The sequence below is a fragment of the Haliotis cracherodii genome, unplaced genomic scaffold (assembly GCF_022045235.1).
Source record: "Haliotis cracherodii isolate W230 unplaced genomic scaffold, xgHalCrac1.p SCAF_5, whole genome shotgun sequence".
NCBI lineage: Eukaryota > Metazoa > Mollusca > Gastropoda > Lepetellida > Haliotidae > Haliotis > Haliotis cracherodii.
The window spans coordinates 26,347,878-26,364,887 of NW_027266308.1; the positions used below are offsets into that span (position 1 = coordinate 26,347,878).

The 17,010-nt window shown below is 37.9% G+C and overlaps 1 pseudogene; it reads right to left on the bottom strand.

Annotated features, from left to right (window-relative positions):
• Nucleotides 1-12,040: 12,040 nt before the first annotated feature.
• Nucleotides 12,041-16,751, bottom strand: LOC139442200 (uncharacterized; annotated as a pseudogene).
• Nucleotides 16,752-17,010: the final 259 nt, after the last annotated feature.

A 17,010-nucleotide genomic window follows, 5' to 3' on the forward strand; every position in this document is an offset into this window, starting at 1 on the left:
ATGTGTAGACATTCTGCTGCTTATAGGTAAAGAAACACGTGAAAGAAATATGTTCGTTTTGCAACGTATTGGGGGGCATTTTATTGTTTTGGTCCTAACGTTTCTTTTTAAGTTGACTCAGCATAATAGACGAATGCTGAGCTTATGATGACACTGGCAAAGGGATAGTCAAAATGGCATATCCAAAATAGGGGGTGTGACAAAATGTGAAAATGCACAAACAATTGCAATTTGTAAAATGTAAGTAAGGATAAGAATTTATGGATGAACAACTTCTTTATTACAATTAAGAGCGACGTTTCGGGTAGGTTCTAACACCGTTATCAAGCAAGCATTTTGCCTCGTCACTTGCTTGATAACGGTGTAAGAACCTACACCGAAACATCGCTCTTAATTGTAATAAAGAAGTTGTTCATCCATAAATTCGTATCCTTACTTAGTACTCCAACTTCTAAATGCCTATCAAAGAAGTTGTAAAATGTAGTTTGTCCAATCCTTTCTGGTTACTTTCATTTTTCAGATCACGAAATATTGGCCATGAAACCCAGTTGTTATTTATGTCAGAGAGGTCATTGTTGTCAATCTACCTGAGCATTTTGCCTCGTCTGTTCTCGTTAGATATTCCTCGGTGCCAGTCAAGGTACGCCGATTTCATGAGAAAAAAGTATTTGTCATTTTATATCAGTACAGCAAAATAAGGAAAACTGTTTTCAACAGTGTCATAGACAGGGTTTGCCAAGTGGAATAACATCCTTGCTGTTTTGCTGTGTGGGATCGAGTCCGTAATTATCTAGATACTTGGTTTCATTGTGATTAATTACAAATTCTGCCGCCTTAGCTAGATTAAGGCCTCATCCAAAGAGGAGCGACTAAGAACGGGCGTGATTACGAGAAATAATTAAATATACAGGCCGATTGCATTACAGCGATTTGACATTGATAGATTAAGGATTTATTAACTCTCGGCTAAACAAGCAAGCTAAATACACCTTATGAGAAGGTAATTGAGCAATACTCAATTAAGACAACTCAGATAATTCAGTTGACCAAAGTCGGAGACAAATATAACAAGTATGAAGGATTTAAGTAAGCAATTAACACTGAGTCATACGTCTAATATGCTACCAGCAATACTAGCAACTTGTCAGTTCTAATACACAGACCAAATCTAAATACACATGTACAGAGAGTATTAATAATATGTGATCTGAATTCCCACGAATCCAATCAAAAAAGTCTGAAAAGACATCGGAAAATATTATATATATCGCGTGTGTCTAACACATTGACATACAATGTAGCAGTTTAACATGGATACCCCACTCAAACATATTACAGTGAAGCCGAGGCGACTAGCCCTTGTTTATCCCCTGAATGTAAATGCGCCAGGCAGAATAGCAAGCACCACATTTTAACGTCTTTTGTAAGATGCGGGTCGGGGATCGAACCACGAGAAAGATTGCTAACGCCACTCCCAGGAATACTTCTGCGATACGACTCTGGGCTCTAAACATTCGAGTCTGGACCAAATAATCTAGACAATTAAAGCAGGTTGAAACAAAACTGACCATGTGGTATTCTATTTTGAATTCGACAGAACATAATTTGAATTTAGAAATGACACACACGCACAAGCAACTACATTACTCGGAATGTTCGGACAAAGTTGACTCTTTACGACGTAATTACTGCGCAAGCAAACACCCACAGCGTGTTCAATCAATGCTGTCCATTACAATATCTCGTTTATCTCTGATGTATATATACCATGAGCAATTTGAGCACCATAGGAAACACGGCAATTTAAAGCAATGGCTCACAACAATATTTGTAAAGCACTTTACGTTCTGCTCAATTCGTATCCAATTACCACTGCATTTCAAACATTTCGTCCGTTTTGGTTATATCTTCCTATAAAATTACAGAAACAAATCAAACTCAAGACGCAGTCCTCCCATCAGCTTAAATCGGTGTGAATATCGTGTTTAGGGACAGTGGGTGTTACGAAGAAATCAGGTCCATTGAACAGGGACTGGGGAAGAGTGTGCGGTGCACGTAGAGTTAATGTTCTACGTGTATTTTCTTTCTACCTTGGATTATGCAGATCCATGGGTTCAATTGCCAGGGCGTGACTTTTCTAGCTGTAGATGTTTTAGCAGTAGTTACAGAACTAGGGTTGTGGAATGGGAACTTGACGAACTCACTGTATTCACGTGGGACTATAGTGATCAATCAAGCTGTCCTCCGACCGGTGATTTACAAATAGAATCATGCTTGCAATTATTTACCAGATTTTATCTTTGTCCAGGGCAGACACCCACATACCCGTGCAGCTTTTGGAAAACAAGATGGTGGCGCCACGAAAACACCTCCGGATTTTGTTTTCGATCTGGAATCCATATATATTCAAAGTTGACTTTTTACAAATTCTAGTATAGGTATTTGGAAGTTTGTGATTAAGGAATGGATTGATATGTGGAGTATGAAATTTATTCATATTGATTTTGGGCTTATCGGAGATATAGACGTTTGCTGTAAATCTTACAGCGCACATGGGCATACTTTTCTAACTGGACGATCCCAGTGGCATTAAAAAAAATGACATTAAACGTTGCGGATACGGTAACCAGTTAGAAATCATTAAGATTGTGGGTGACACAATGGACCTGACATGTAGGTGCATAATATGCACTTAACCATCGGTTGAGTAACATTCTGCTTGCTTTATTTAACAGTCACCTGTTTTTATACCATTGACAATTTACAATGTTACTAGACAATATCTGCACATGGCTTTCAAAATTCTACTTGTTATATGTCAGCTATTGTCATACTCTCTAGACACAAGATTGCCAACACAGTGTGTGAGAAAGACCCAGCTGTTGAACTAGCATCCCCTCTATATATCTTAAACTGCAGACCCGTGAAGATCCGGGTTAGAATAGGTCTTCAGCAACCCATGCTTGCCGTTAAAGGCTTCATGCTTGTCGTAAGAGGCGGTCATATAGCTAGAATATATGTTGAGTGCGGCGTTAATCAATAAACAAACAAACAACAATAGAGTGGCCTGACTAACTAGTTACTTTGAACTTACAGCAGTTCATATTGATTGATTCCATAGTTCAGTGTGTCCAACATAAGTTTGTGAGAATGAGAGAAGCTGGATAAACGTTGAAGCTGCTTTTGGAGAATATATGTATCATTACTCTTTCAGTAATGCACATAGATTCAACTTTGTTTTCCCTGATGCATGTTATTTATCAAAAAAGTTATCAATAATTTGAATGAAGAGAATAACCGACGCAACTACGGGGAGTTAAGGATAATCTGTCTGGTGTGAAGGATAGCAGCCTCCACAACATTCTGTTGCCATTTGCTCTGGACAATGAACCCTTGAATTTTCGAACCTACACTTCCTTTGATAGTCCCGAGTAAATACATTTTGTAGAATCTGCTTTTTAGCATGTATTCTGAACTTGAGCTACAAATAATGTATAATTGTGAGTTACGAGTAAGTTATTTCTCCGTGTTACACATTGTCTTTTAAGACAATGTGTAAAATTGGGGTATCAGTTCATCTAATATTTCAGTTATTTACAACAATGTTCTTTAATGACGACACGTTGATAAGGGTAGTGTCGCACACATTCAATGGATGAGGCATGCCTTTCAATATAATCAATAAAACAGCAACTACAGGTACCATTCAGAATAAAGTGACCATAGCTGTTGTCAATTTTACTGGAAGAGGCTATAAAGCTATGGCTATCGTCAGCGAAGCTGCGGAGCACAAAACCTAAGACACTTTCATTAGAAGTGTCGTCCAGTTTATTTTGCTGGAGTTCTTCTGTGAGGTACATTACTTCAGATACAGCCTGGGTATTGGCCTCACAGACAGGACCTTGTTCCTCGTTACCATCTTTGATTGGATAGTATTCCCCTTTAACATAGTAAGTTTTCGTCACCTTCAAGCGGGGATCTGGAGGAATTTCGTGTGTGGAGGCTTCACAACACTGATCGTGTGCCCCTCCTTTCGCATATTTGGGGTACTGGCATTTTCTGCAATATGTATAGTGACCATTGACAATCGTGCAATTTTGAACACTTTTCGAACGCTCATTTACATGGTTTTACGTTTAATCTTGCATTTGCTCGTGAACTGTCCCTTTGAGTCACAACGCAGTTCAACAAGAACCTTCTTTGCAAATTCAGGATCCAATGTAAACATGTAGTTTGTTTGTTTGTTGTTGAACTCCGTACTAAGTTGTCTTCTGCGTCTGTAAGTATATTAAGTCTGGACCAGACAACCCAATGATTAACAGCATGTGTTTCTGAAGAACCATGTCTGGCATGGACTTTCGCAGGGGTAAATATTTAAATCATGGGAACATTGCATGATATTCCACGGGTTTTTCAATGGTGGGCATACGTAAAGATATGTTCATCACTATTACAAAAGGTGATATCAAACAATCAAAGCATTGGACAAGATGTGGGGCCAAGTGAAGGTGTGCCAAATGGTACCATTTCGTGTACGTCATTTAACCTGTAGATGTGCAAATTTATCTGAGACAATATGCTTGAAAAACAAACCTGTATTGCTATCAAACATTGAAACTAGAAATAACACCAACAGATGTTCTTGTAATTATGTACATTTCAAGACGTAAACGTGAAATCCGGGAGCAACCCGTGACGAAGTCACGAAGAGCCCGTTTGTTTATTGTTTGTAAACCGCGTTGCGAAGAATAAATCACTGCTCATGTTATTTGAATGTACTAATAATGTTTTTCGACGCGGCTGACCAATTAAGATAATGTAAATAACAGCGTCTCATTATCGATTTAATAAATGTTTTTCATCTCTATTCTCGAAATTGATGGTAAAACGTTATGTTTACCACAAACTGCAGCAAGGAAAAATATCAACCCAGTGTTTGGCCATCTACATGTCCTGGATTACACAATCCTGGTTATCAGTGTGGAAACAGCAGCCACAGTTACTCAGGGCGTTCGCGATAGAGGATGTATGTTCGGTGGAATCTCAAATTCTTAACACAAATATACTATCGGAACATGTGCATAAAATAAAGTTCAGTAACAATAAATTTATTCTAAAATTAACAAGCATGAAATACTCATATCACCATTATGACATGTCCGGTTGTGTGAAGGCAAGAAATAGTATACGGTTTTCACGATCTGCTCCGGAAAGGAGCACTACCGCCATTTACAGTCTAAGTCAAAGTCGTTGTTATGGAAACTCGATTTTTTAAAAATCCCATACTATCAAAAGGCACCATTTCTCCACCTGACATATCCATGTGACATGTTTTTTTTAACATATACATATGTTTTTTTTAATACTGCTCCGGAAACGGAACCTGACGGACGGTCGGAAGGACAGACGGACAGCACCCGTTCCTATGGCCCCTTTCCACTTGGTGGCGGGGGATAACAATTAATGCATCTTTCAATACATATTCATGAAGACACCTCAACTTTAAGGTCGTGATTCATGCCCGGCGCACAATGTTGCTGTTTGCGTATCTCTTCGGAGCATGATACACACAGACGTGTTTTTAAAAAATGTGAACTGCAAACAATGATTATTAAGCTATCAGGTGCTCATAAAACAATTTTGTTTAACCGTAAATAACGTTTACTTAAAACGTCTACGCGCCGTTAGTATGCTGCAAACAGGAATTGCGAAGAACGTCAGACATGTTAATGTAACACAGTGTCATCTCTTTGGAGACTCATCTACCGCAGGACAACACTCTAGGCTGGTCGTCCACGTGTGACGTCACGTCAAGACATCTACAGAATCGACACCAAACTGCCACATTAACAGCTCGGACAATTCCTGGGTTGAGACCAATAATTGCCAGAACCGTACACAACCGGTTGAGGGAGCACAACATCCGGCACCAACGTCCAGCGACACGCCCAAGTTAGCTTCACGTCACCATCAGATACTCCCAGCTTGTTGTAGACATCATCTGAGGTTCAAAAGACAAGACGGGAACTGTATACTGTTAACAGATGAGTACCGGTACGGAAACAAAACGACATCGTTGGAGATCATGTTCTGCACTTTGTGCAAATGCAAATGGCAGCATAACCTTGCTGAAACTTCCGGTTGCGCATGGAAAGAGGCAAGACGTACTAGCGGAGAGCTCCCGCCCACTTACATGAAAATTCAACAAATCCTGCTACATGAAGTCTTACATCAACACTAGAAGACTTGATACTTGAATACGGTCGGTTTATTAGTACATTATTGAACATGTAACTTTTTGATATTGTTACAATATCCACACATTGTGAGAAATCTTGTAAATGATGGCCTCGTGCACCATAGTTATGATGAGAGACTTGATGACCTAATCCTTGGGGGAAAACCTGAACTTAAACGATATTAAGCACAACATTTCTGAAGACAAAAGTTGAAAACGTAGACCACGAGGTCACGAAACACTCGTACTCCATGCTTGAAAGACAATGTATTCTCAAGGTTATACACGACCGCAAGCCAATTTTTTTTGTTAAATAGGATACAAGGGACCCCTGAGGAAAACACGGAAGAAGCATTAAAAGCCTTATTTATTTATTTAACAAATTAAAGTTTGAACAAATGAGACTGGAGAATATGATCTGAATATCGCTCACCGACTACCAAGACAGAATACAAAAGAGAACATCACCCAACTGCACCTACAAAATATCTTTCCTGAATAATGAGTATCTGTATACAATACAGATATTATTATACCATGTCGTTCCTGTTTAGTATTATATTGATAATCAGTGGTCCCATCACTAACATCAGTCACCATGCGTCAAATAGTTTACCGGAGTGAAACAAATAGTTTACCGGAGTGAAACAAATAGTTTACCGGAGTGAAACAAATAGGTTACCGGAGTGAAACAAATAGTTAACCAGAGTGAAACAAATAGTTAACCGGAGTGAAACAAATAGTTAACCAGAGTGAAACAAATAGTTAACTGTAGTGAAACAAATAGTTAACCAGAGTGAAACAAATAGTTAACCGGAGTGAAACAAACAGTTAACCAGAGTGAAACAAATTGTGAACCAGAGTGAAACAAATAGTTTACCGGAGTGAAAACAAATAGTTAACTGTAGTGAAACAAATAGTTAATCAGAGTGAAACAAATAGTTAACCAGAGTGAAACAAATAGTTAACTGTAGTGAAACAAATAGTTAACCAGAGTGAAACAAATAGTTAACCGGAGTGAAACAAACAGTTAACCAGAGTGAAACAAATTGTGAACCAGAGTGAAACAAATAGTTTACCGGAGTGAAAACAAATAGTTAACTGTAGTGAAACAAATAGTTAATCAGAGTGAAACAAATAGTTAACCGGAGTGAAACAAACAGTTAACCAGAGTGAAACAAATTGTGAACCAGAGTGAAACAAATTGTGAACCAGAGTGAAACAAATAGTTAACCAGAGTGATTCAAATAGTTAACCAGAGTGAAACAAATAGTTAACCAGAGTGAAACAAATAGTTAACCAGAGTGAAACAAATAGTTTACTGGAGTGAAACAAATAGTTAACCAGAGTGAAACAAATAGTTAACTGGAGTGAAACAAATAGTTAACTGGAGTGAAACAAATAGTTTACCGTAGTGAAACAAATAGTTAACAAGAGTGAAACAAATAGTTAACCGGAGTGAAACAAATGAACAGTCAGGTCATGTGTTAAGAATGTTTATTACAAAAATGTGTTGATATAATGTGTTATTCCTATTTTCGTTGGATTTCAAGATGGAATTACTCGAATGTGCGAAATGACCGAAATGAGTACAATCCCTTGTCATTCATTATGAACGTTTATGCAAGAAATACTATTTTGTTCCTGTTTTGTATTATATTGATAACCAGTCATCCATTCACTAACATCACATACTTTCTGTCATCATGCGTGTCGAACAATTTACCGGAGTGAAGCAAATGAAACTGACAGACTACTGGTCACGTGTGAAGGATTGTTATGACTAAAATTAGTTGATATGATTACTGGAATGTACGACATGTCCGAAAGGTGTAAGTACGATCCCTTGCCCTTTATTATGCATGTTTATGAAATGCATAAATAGAGTTTTAACGGGTTGCAATTAAAGTTGTTTTATTGCAAAAATGTCAATGTCAAGCGGGCTTACTTATATTTTTATATGGTTAGTTCTGTGGATGGGGGACGCATTTGGCTTCCTATTATTGAAAGCAGGTAAATAACGAAAGTCTGTCTTGTATTGTTTTTGCAAACCTCATTTCTTACTTCCAATATGGAATCACCTTTGTTAACATTTGAGTACTTTCTTCTTTCAAAACGGGGACAGACACAGCAGTTTAAACATCGACAGTGTATACCAGACACATTTTGACTGTTTTCTTGAGACATTTGGCTGGAGATACTTAAATTTTACCTATCAAAGGTTAAATAATGAAAAGAAGAGAAGAGATGAATTCGAATACCTCTAAAAGAAATAAAGGAAATATATACTGTGTACAAGACACTCATTTTACAAACGACTTCGAACAGATGATTAAATTAGAATGGGGAAGAATCAGAAGTACGTCTTAGCTCCTTTACGAGCCAGTCAAGAGGCCTAGCCATATTATTCAAAGATGTTTTCGAAATCCATACATTAGAGGAGATCAAAGACAGCCATAATGGATATTACATAATACTTAAAATAAAGAAAGACGATGAAATTATCAGCATAACGAGTGTATATGGTCCGAATACCTATACGCCAGAAATTTACATGAAAATTAAAAAGTTAATTTATGATTTAGAAACATATCATATGTGGTGTCTTCTATTATAAGCGGAGATAAAAAAAGATTTAATGAAAAGAAGATACAATGGCGAATGTACGAGATCAGTATTCGACATGATGGATTATACAGAATTTCCATTTGACAAGGTAGAATGAAAGTTTATGGATAAGTGTCTTGACCACCAACCCAAAACTGGCTTAAAACCTTTTATAATGATATTATGTCAAGTGTCCTTGTGAATAGACTTGCTTCAGAATACTTCCATATTACGCGAGGATGTAGACAAGGTGATCCTCTTTCTTTATACATTTTTCTCATGTGTGCATACTAATGAAGTGACAAACCCCCTTCCATATTTAATAGAAATATCTGCATAAAGCAGAGTCGATAGTACGATACCAGGTGTTCGCGAAAAGGTGAGCGTATCCTGCCCCACCGGTGGCACCCGTCACAAATACATTCAAGTCAAGTCAATTGTTCACTTGAAAAAACACGGGAACATATGTTACAAGTCCAAATAGGGAATTGCTTCCAACATCATATTTGTCACTGTAAAAAATTCTTACCCATATGTTACGCAAAAGTAGACAAGTAAGAGGATTATAAATGCTTGACATTGAATTATCTCTCAACACAATTTGCAGATAATACAACAATTATATTAGACGGATCAGAAATGCATTTACAAAGGGCTATGAACATACTGCATTATGCATATTTTTTTATGTAATTAAAATGAAAATTGGATAAAACTTAAATAATAAGGATAGGCTTAAAACGTGTTTCAATCACACAGTATAGTAAGTATCATAAACTAGACTGGGCACAACGTCCATTATTCTACTAGGTATTCAATTTCATCATAACAAAGAAAAAATGGTAGAAAAACACAACAAAGTTTTATTAAAGAAAATCGATAAAATTACGACAATGTGGTCTCGTCGAGACCTGACGGCATTTGGAAGATAACTGTACTAAAGAGATTGATTTTACCCACGTTAACCAATCTTTTTACAACACTCCCCAATCTTAAGACAGAAATAATAACTAATCTTCAACGCAAATGTTTCTCATTTATTTGGAAGGGTAAATCCGACAAGATAAAAAGAAATATAACAATAATACAAAAAATACAAAGATGGTGGGTTTAGAGTACCAATGATCTTTTCAATTCAACCACCAAAAAATCATGGATAAGAACTAACATCAAATCTCAAACATCTAAATTGATATAATTCATTCGAAATTACACCTTGCACCCAACGGAGATTGGATCGAAATACTTGAAAAATAAGATTTACATACGGTCAGAAATCCTTTTTGGAAAGATGTCTGTGAATCGTGGTCAACGATACAGTCATTTATCCAAAGATATTTGCACACAACATACATGGAAACATGATAATATCAAAATAAAAAATAAGCCAATTCCATATAAGCACTGAAAGCACATGTTTAATTTTTTCTACGATTTTCTGAAATGCGATGGTACGTTTTTGAGTTCTGATGAATTCACTTAACTGTCAACTAAAATAACAATTTTCTAGAATATGCAGGCGTGTTTTCAGCAATAAGGGCGTACACACATACCAAATCCATATCATTGAAACATTATTATATTTGCCCCTTCTTCCTCAAAATATAGAGATACTACATAAGAAAGATATAGGATACAAGTTATTTTATTCAAATTTAGTGAATAATTGAAATGAAAATGAAAACGTTTGCAGTGAAATAAAATGGGAAAATGAAACTCGGAAATAATGGCTGCTTAAAGGAAAACATAAGTACATTGCTTTTCGGGCAACCGATAGCACCAAACTAAAATGGTTTCAATACCGAGTGATCCATAGACCTCTCACAACTAATAAAGATTTGGACATCTATAAAATCAAGCAACACCATTATTAGAATGTACAAATTTAAAACCGTTGTGGCACAGCTTGATGAAATGGATAGAAAAAAGTACTGGAAATATCATATTTGGATTTAAGTGAGTGAGTGAGTGAGGTACTGCTTTACGTCACATCGGCAATATTTCAGCCATATCGTGACGAGAAATTAGATATGAAATATACAAATATTTAAACTTTATAAAAAGCTGTCATCAAAGGACAGTATTTTGGATTTAAGGAAAAATGAAATGACGTACTCAACTTGATTTCTATTCTTACCAAATTATTCATCTACCAAAACAAATGTTCAAATGGCTAACCAACTTTTAATGGTCTGAAGATTATGTTAACAAATTTATATTATTTTAACAAGTTCACTGCCAAATCAAAATGCAAATATAGAATGTTTATGACTTTCTGGGCCTCATTTCACAAAATGTTTACACAGGTAAGACTTATCCAATGTCCAATTGGTACACAGCGGACTAATAATATGATGTACGTAACGTGATTATATTGTCCATCAAAAAGTGTGTCAATACCCATAAAGTGCCTGTACACACAAAATGAAATAACATGAGTAAAACGTTAAAAAAGTCGGCAAAAAACGCTTACATTGCTGTTTCGCCAGACCTCTCCCCCAAAGAACATGTATGGGATGAGATAAAAAAGACGCCTACGACAGGACCAGAACCAACTACATGAAGCTCAGTTGGGCCAATCTTTGGTTGACAGTTGAAACAACATTCCCTAGGTTGTTTGCAATCACATGGTGTCTTCAATTCGCCGTCACTGCATCGCCTTTATCAACGCAAATTGTGGTCACACTCTATATTGAAGATGTTAATTGAGTTGTTACACGACCCCTCTTTTAGGGCGTGTCGCTTGGTCTTCTGTCACCAACTAAGGGTTTTGTCAATGAATTTGTTATGATAAAACATTGATCGGACGAATGGCGATCAATTTGATTTTAATCGGACGAATTATGTTGTTACTTTCCATACCATTTACACCACTATATCTGAAGCACAGTTGCTTATCTTTGTACAGGTATATCGATGATCAGATATCGTTCAATGATTGTCTAAAAACTAATATTAGGTGCTTTTACTCAACACCATATGTCTCCCCCTCCTCTTTTTTGAAGTTGAAGTTGTTTCTTTACATTATAAATCTGAATGTGGGCCTTTGGTGGTTGTGATAGTTATGATCACAGCAACATTATTCACACAGCTTCAATTGCCGTCACAGTGACACAGCGTTAGTTTTTTGTGTGGAAACGGGAATCGTTTTCCTGTATACAAGGATCTTGTCACGTGCGGCCACCCGGTGATAGTCTATATCTTGAACTGCAGCAGGAGGAAGAAGTAGGTGATGAACAGTCCTCCCAGCTGAAATGAGTGAATGTTAAGTAACATAACATGGCCTTTGCATCATCAAGATACACGTGGTAAACAGAAGGAAAAATTATCAACGCATTTGGGAACAATATCAGTCGGATCGTATGGCAAGCACTGGGTACTAGGAACTCAATGTGAGCCCCAAGTTTAGCGGAAATCAAACGCCAGACAAGCTCGTCAGGGAAAAACATAACCAAGATTTTCTTGTTGATCAGTCAAACTGTCATGCACTATTTCAGTCAGTGAGTATGGTTTTACGCCACTTTTAGCAATATTCCAGCAAAATCACGGCGTGGGACACCAGAAATGGGCTTCACACATTGTACCCATGTCGGGAATCGAACCCGGGTCTTCAGCGTGACGAGCGAATGCTTTAACCACTAGGCTACACGACCGCCCCGCACTATTTTATGCCATGTTATGGTGTATATAGTGTATGAACAGTGGCTGATTGATTTCAATTATGTTCCACTGTCCTGTGTCAAGATAGTTGTTAGATTTTATGGCATGGATTGTTGCAACTTACAGTCAGAAGGAACTCGTTTGTGATGACAAAGAAGTTAATGGCTGTGAATCCAGTGGATGTTCCTGTCAACTTGGAGACAAAGAGGTTCAGCTGCAAAAAGTAAGCAATGATTGGTAACGATGGAACGATCATAAATGAATAAACATTTTAGATGTGATACTTTAGTGAATACCTGTTAATCCGACTGTAACATACCCAGTGAAGTTGTTCTGAATCTAACTTCCAGATTAACAAATCTGGGTTGCACCATTGTCATTGTTTTTTCTACAAGTCGGTGTATACTCTTAAAAAAAAACTATACATGCATTAATTTGATAACACCGGACCCGATCGTTTTTGTATGGTAGAAATAAAAATATATTTCTTAAGTAATCATTAGATTTCATTAAACTTTCGAGCAAACATGCAGATTGCCCGAAACGTAATGTTGTGACGTCGCGACGGAGAAATTCTTGATAATTCTTCTGACAGCAAGGTTTTAAAGGCCAAGACAATGACCGCTGACACACAAATAAGAAAATGAGAAAACGAGCCGTTAAATTGCCACGTCTATCAGAAGCACAACGCAACAACGCCATCGGCCGACTGCAAGCGGGTAAAACACAACAGCATGTGGCGCAGGTGATGGGGGTGACCAGGGGAAGCGTCATGGTATGGAGAGGCATTCGTTACTGAGGCCGGACAGCACTTGTGAGAGTGGATGGTGCTCTACCGAGACGAGATCCTGCAGCGTCACGATGTCCCCTTCATCAACGTCAATGTCGGCTTCTTACAGCAGGACAACGCCAGACCCGACGTCGCACGTGTGGGCACAGAGTTTCTGCGTCAGAACAACGTGTCTTCGCTACCCTGGCCTGCCCACTCACCAGACTTGTCATCTGTTGAACATCTGTGGGACGTGCTCCGTCGTGTCCGTCAACGTCAATCGCCGCCACAGAAACTTCAGGAACTGTTTGTGGCGCTAGAGCAGGAGTGGCAGAACATCCCCCGGGCTGTTATTCGGACTTAGAGAGCGTCTATGGGCAGTCGCTGCCATGAGGTGATAGCAGCTCGGGGAGGCCATAATCTTTACTGACTTTCCACCTACCCCGTACGTCCTTGCACCCATTTTTGTTAAGTGCATATTGTACAGCAATAATTTACCTATACATTCCACGATTTATAATATTTATGAAATCTAAACTCGAAAAATAAACCAAGTTGCAATCCTGATTTATAGTTTCTTTTTTTTTGAAGAGTATATCTTACAAAATTACACAGATTCCAAGTATTGATCAAAATCAATTTGATACATTAAGTTAACCGATCACAAGACATTAACATTCTCCGAGAACGTTTATGGCGCTTTATGTTTGTGTTGGTGCTTGTATTTGTAATTCAAGCTGCATAAGACTCTATATGTTCTTTGTGGTTTAAACTGGTTAATGTCTGTCCACAGGATGTAATATAAAGTAGTAAATGAAAGCTATCTCAGGGAATTCACAAAATCTGCAATACAGCATTAGGGTTTCAGCCTCTGCCAGTTTGTACACATGAGCCTCACTTTGGGTTCAGAGTGGGCCAGGTGAAGCAACTGGTCAAAGATTTTGCCAACTGGGTTTGGTTCCATATGGGTCCCAACAAATACTAGTACTTCACATAATAGAGTAGGCTATCATGCTAGTGTGCTTTTGGATGACAAGAATCATGAATTATGAATAAACATTTCAATTAAATAGCTTTGGACATCTAAATACATATACTGTGTGTATTCCTAATAGAGGATCTTAATGTGGTCAACACAATATATTATAAGTCATATTATAAGTCATAAAAGGAACGATAAGGTCAAAATATGCACATATGCTCTTATGAAGGTACTGAATAAAAAATACAAACAAAATATGTGTCTGTTCTTTGTGGTAACTAAAAACATTTGTCATGAATGTTTGTATTTTTCGAGTGAACAACAGGAGGTTTTTTTCCTGACCAACTTATATTTATAAATTCATAATAATTCATTTCAAATGTAAGTGTGATTAATACTTAGTATTGTTATATTGAATTTGAGTCATGACAATTGCATGAAAAATGGGTTCAGTCATAAAGTTTAGATACTTTCTTAGCGTTATTAAATGTTCGAATTCGGGAATTATTTAATTATAAACATGAAATATGGAATATATACCTGAAATGTTAAATACATATGAAACCATGAGGCAGTGATTCCACAAAAGGGTTGCATATCATATGCATGTTGGGGAAAAACATGTCAACAACTGCACAGACACAATCCATCTCGGTCGCATATAGCCTCTATATATATGCCACTCAGGATCTATTCGGAGCCCTTGGACAAATTCGCATTTGGCCACAAAGGGTTACCTAATTAGGATCCATTTTGCAGTCCACGTTAGCTCCAAGTGGGCCCTAACTATTATTGCTGGCTGGGCACTGAATCTTGGTCCAAGATGGAGAATAAAAATACCCTTTTGGAAGCAGTATGGTATGGCAAAAAATATATCCCTACCTGTCCTAGAAGTTCTGAAGTGGCGCCTTTTGTCCCAATATGGAAAATATCCTCCAGCAAAGAATGCGCCTGAAACAGTTGCACCCAGAACATTTTGTGGCTATATATCTAAACAGCAAACGTTTTGAAATACTTTTGTGTGTGTGTGGAAATAATATTTGAAACGAAGGACATTATACAACAGTTTTTGGATTTTGTTTGTTTATTTGTTGTTTAACGCCGCACTCAGCAATATTCCAGCTACATGACGACGGTCTGTAAATAATCGAGTCTGGACCAGACAATCCAGTTATTGACATCATGAGCATCGATCCACGCAATTGGGATCGATGACATGCATCAACCAAGTCAGCGAGCCTGACCACACAATCCCGGTAATCGCCTGTTACGACAAGCATGGGTTGGTGAAGACCTATTCTACCCCGGATCTTTACGAGTCAAGTTTTTGGAAACATTTGCCTGCAATTTGAACCCACGATCATCAGTTTCTGGCATGCCTGCGCGATGCAACCACTCAAATCGAATAATGAAGTTTTAGACCTCTGGGCCACCCATGTTCCCAATGAGAAGGCTCATGAAAGTGTGTACTTACTGCGTCATGTACTTCTGAACTGCTCCTTGTCAGCAATATTATGATAACGAAACAACTTCCAAGCCAAAACGAGTAGACAATAAATGTAAACTTCTCTTGTGGTCCATTTATCATCTGATACGAAATAAAACAGGCCAAGAGAACCAGAAGGAGAAAAGACAATCCAAGTATCCACTTGAAGGTTCTGTTGATGATGTCCACAGCCTGACAAAGCTGTGTGTAGCGAGATCTCAGTTCTGGCAGACGATCAGGTATGTGGTCGTCTGCCTCCTGGATCTGCTTGGAGAGGACCTGCCCAAATTTGAGAAACTGACATTTGATGACATTTGATGACATTTGAAACTACGACCACGAAGATCACAGGAAACATCCATGCACCATTGTCTAAAACAAGCATGATAACATCGAGTAGGACTGTCCATTGTTCCTTTGGAAATGGCCGAACAATATCACCAAGTAAAGCCGTTGACGTTGACACATTTCCAAAAAGGATTGTTAAAAATGCAGCTATGTTAACGAAGAACAAAGCCCATCCACCTGATGTAGAAAACTTTAAATACTTTATTGGGCATATGAATCCAAATCCGGTACCATTGGTCACATTGTTCTTGAAAAGAGAATCCCAGTGTTTGTAGAAGGATCGCAAGTGACTAAGTCTCTGACATGAAACAATCATGATAGTTGCATTCAAAGAGCACTGGAGATACCAGGACGTGAGAATGATCCTCAAAGGTAAGCTTTCATTAAGAGGGAATATGCCAACAGCACACTGAACAAAATTGAACCATAGCAAAAGAAGAACAATGTAACAATACAGTCGGTGGCTGAAGAATGACAGTAGCCGTGTAGATATTTTCTTACGTCCATTCTGTGACTGGTCCACTACATTACTATCCTGCGATGGGTCAAAGTACAGTCCCAATAGTTTCATGGACATCAAAAGAGGTTTCATTCTTTCTTCAATTGTAATAAACTTTCCAGTGTCCTTTCCTTCGGAAATGGCAATATTTTCTATTTTCATGATTGATGTTGGTATGTAATTGTCAAGTGGTATGTAATTCGTAACCACTTAACAATTGATAATTCGAATTTGTGCTTGTAGTTCAGATGAACAGCATATACCTCCCTAGGTGGTGATGCCGTGCAAAAATGACGCTTTTATTCAACGCTGTGTGTTACCCTTGCCACACGATCAACCACGTGACCAGCGATCGAACAAGGCAAAATATGCTCCTGTCCATATCCGCACTCACCATACAACAGTATTTACCTTTCAAAGC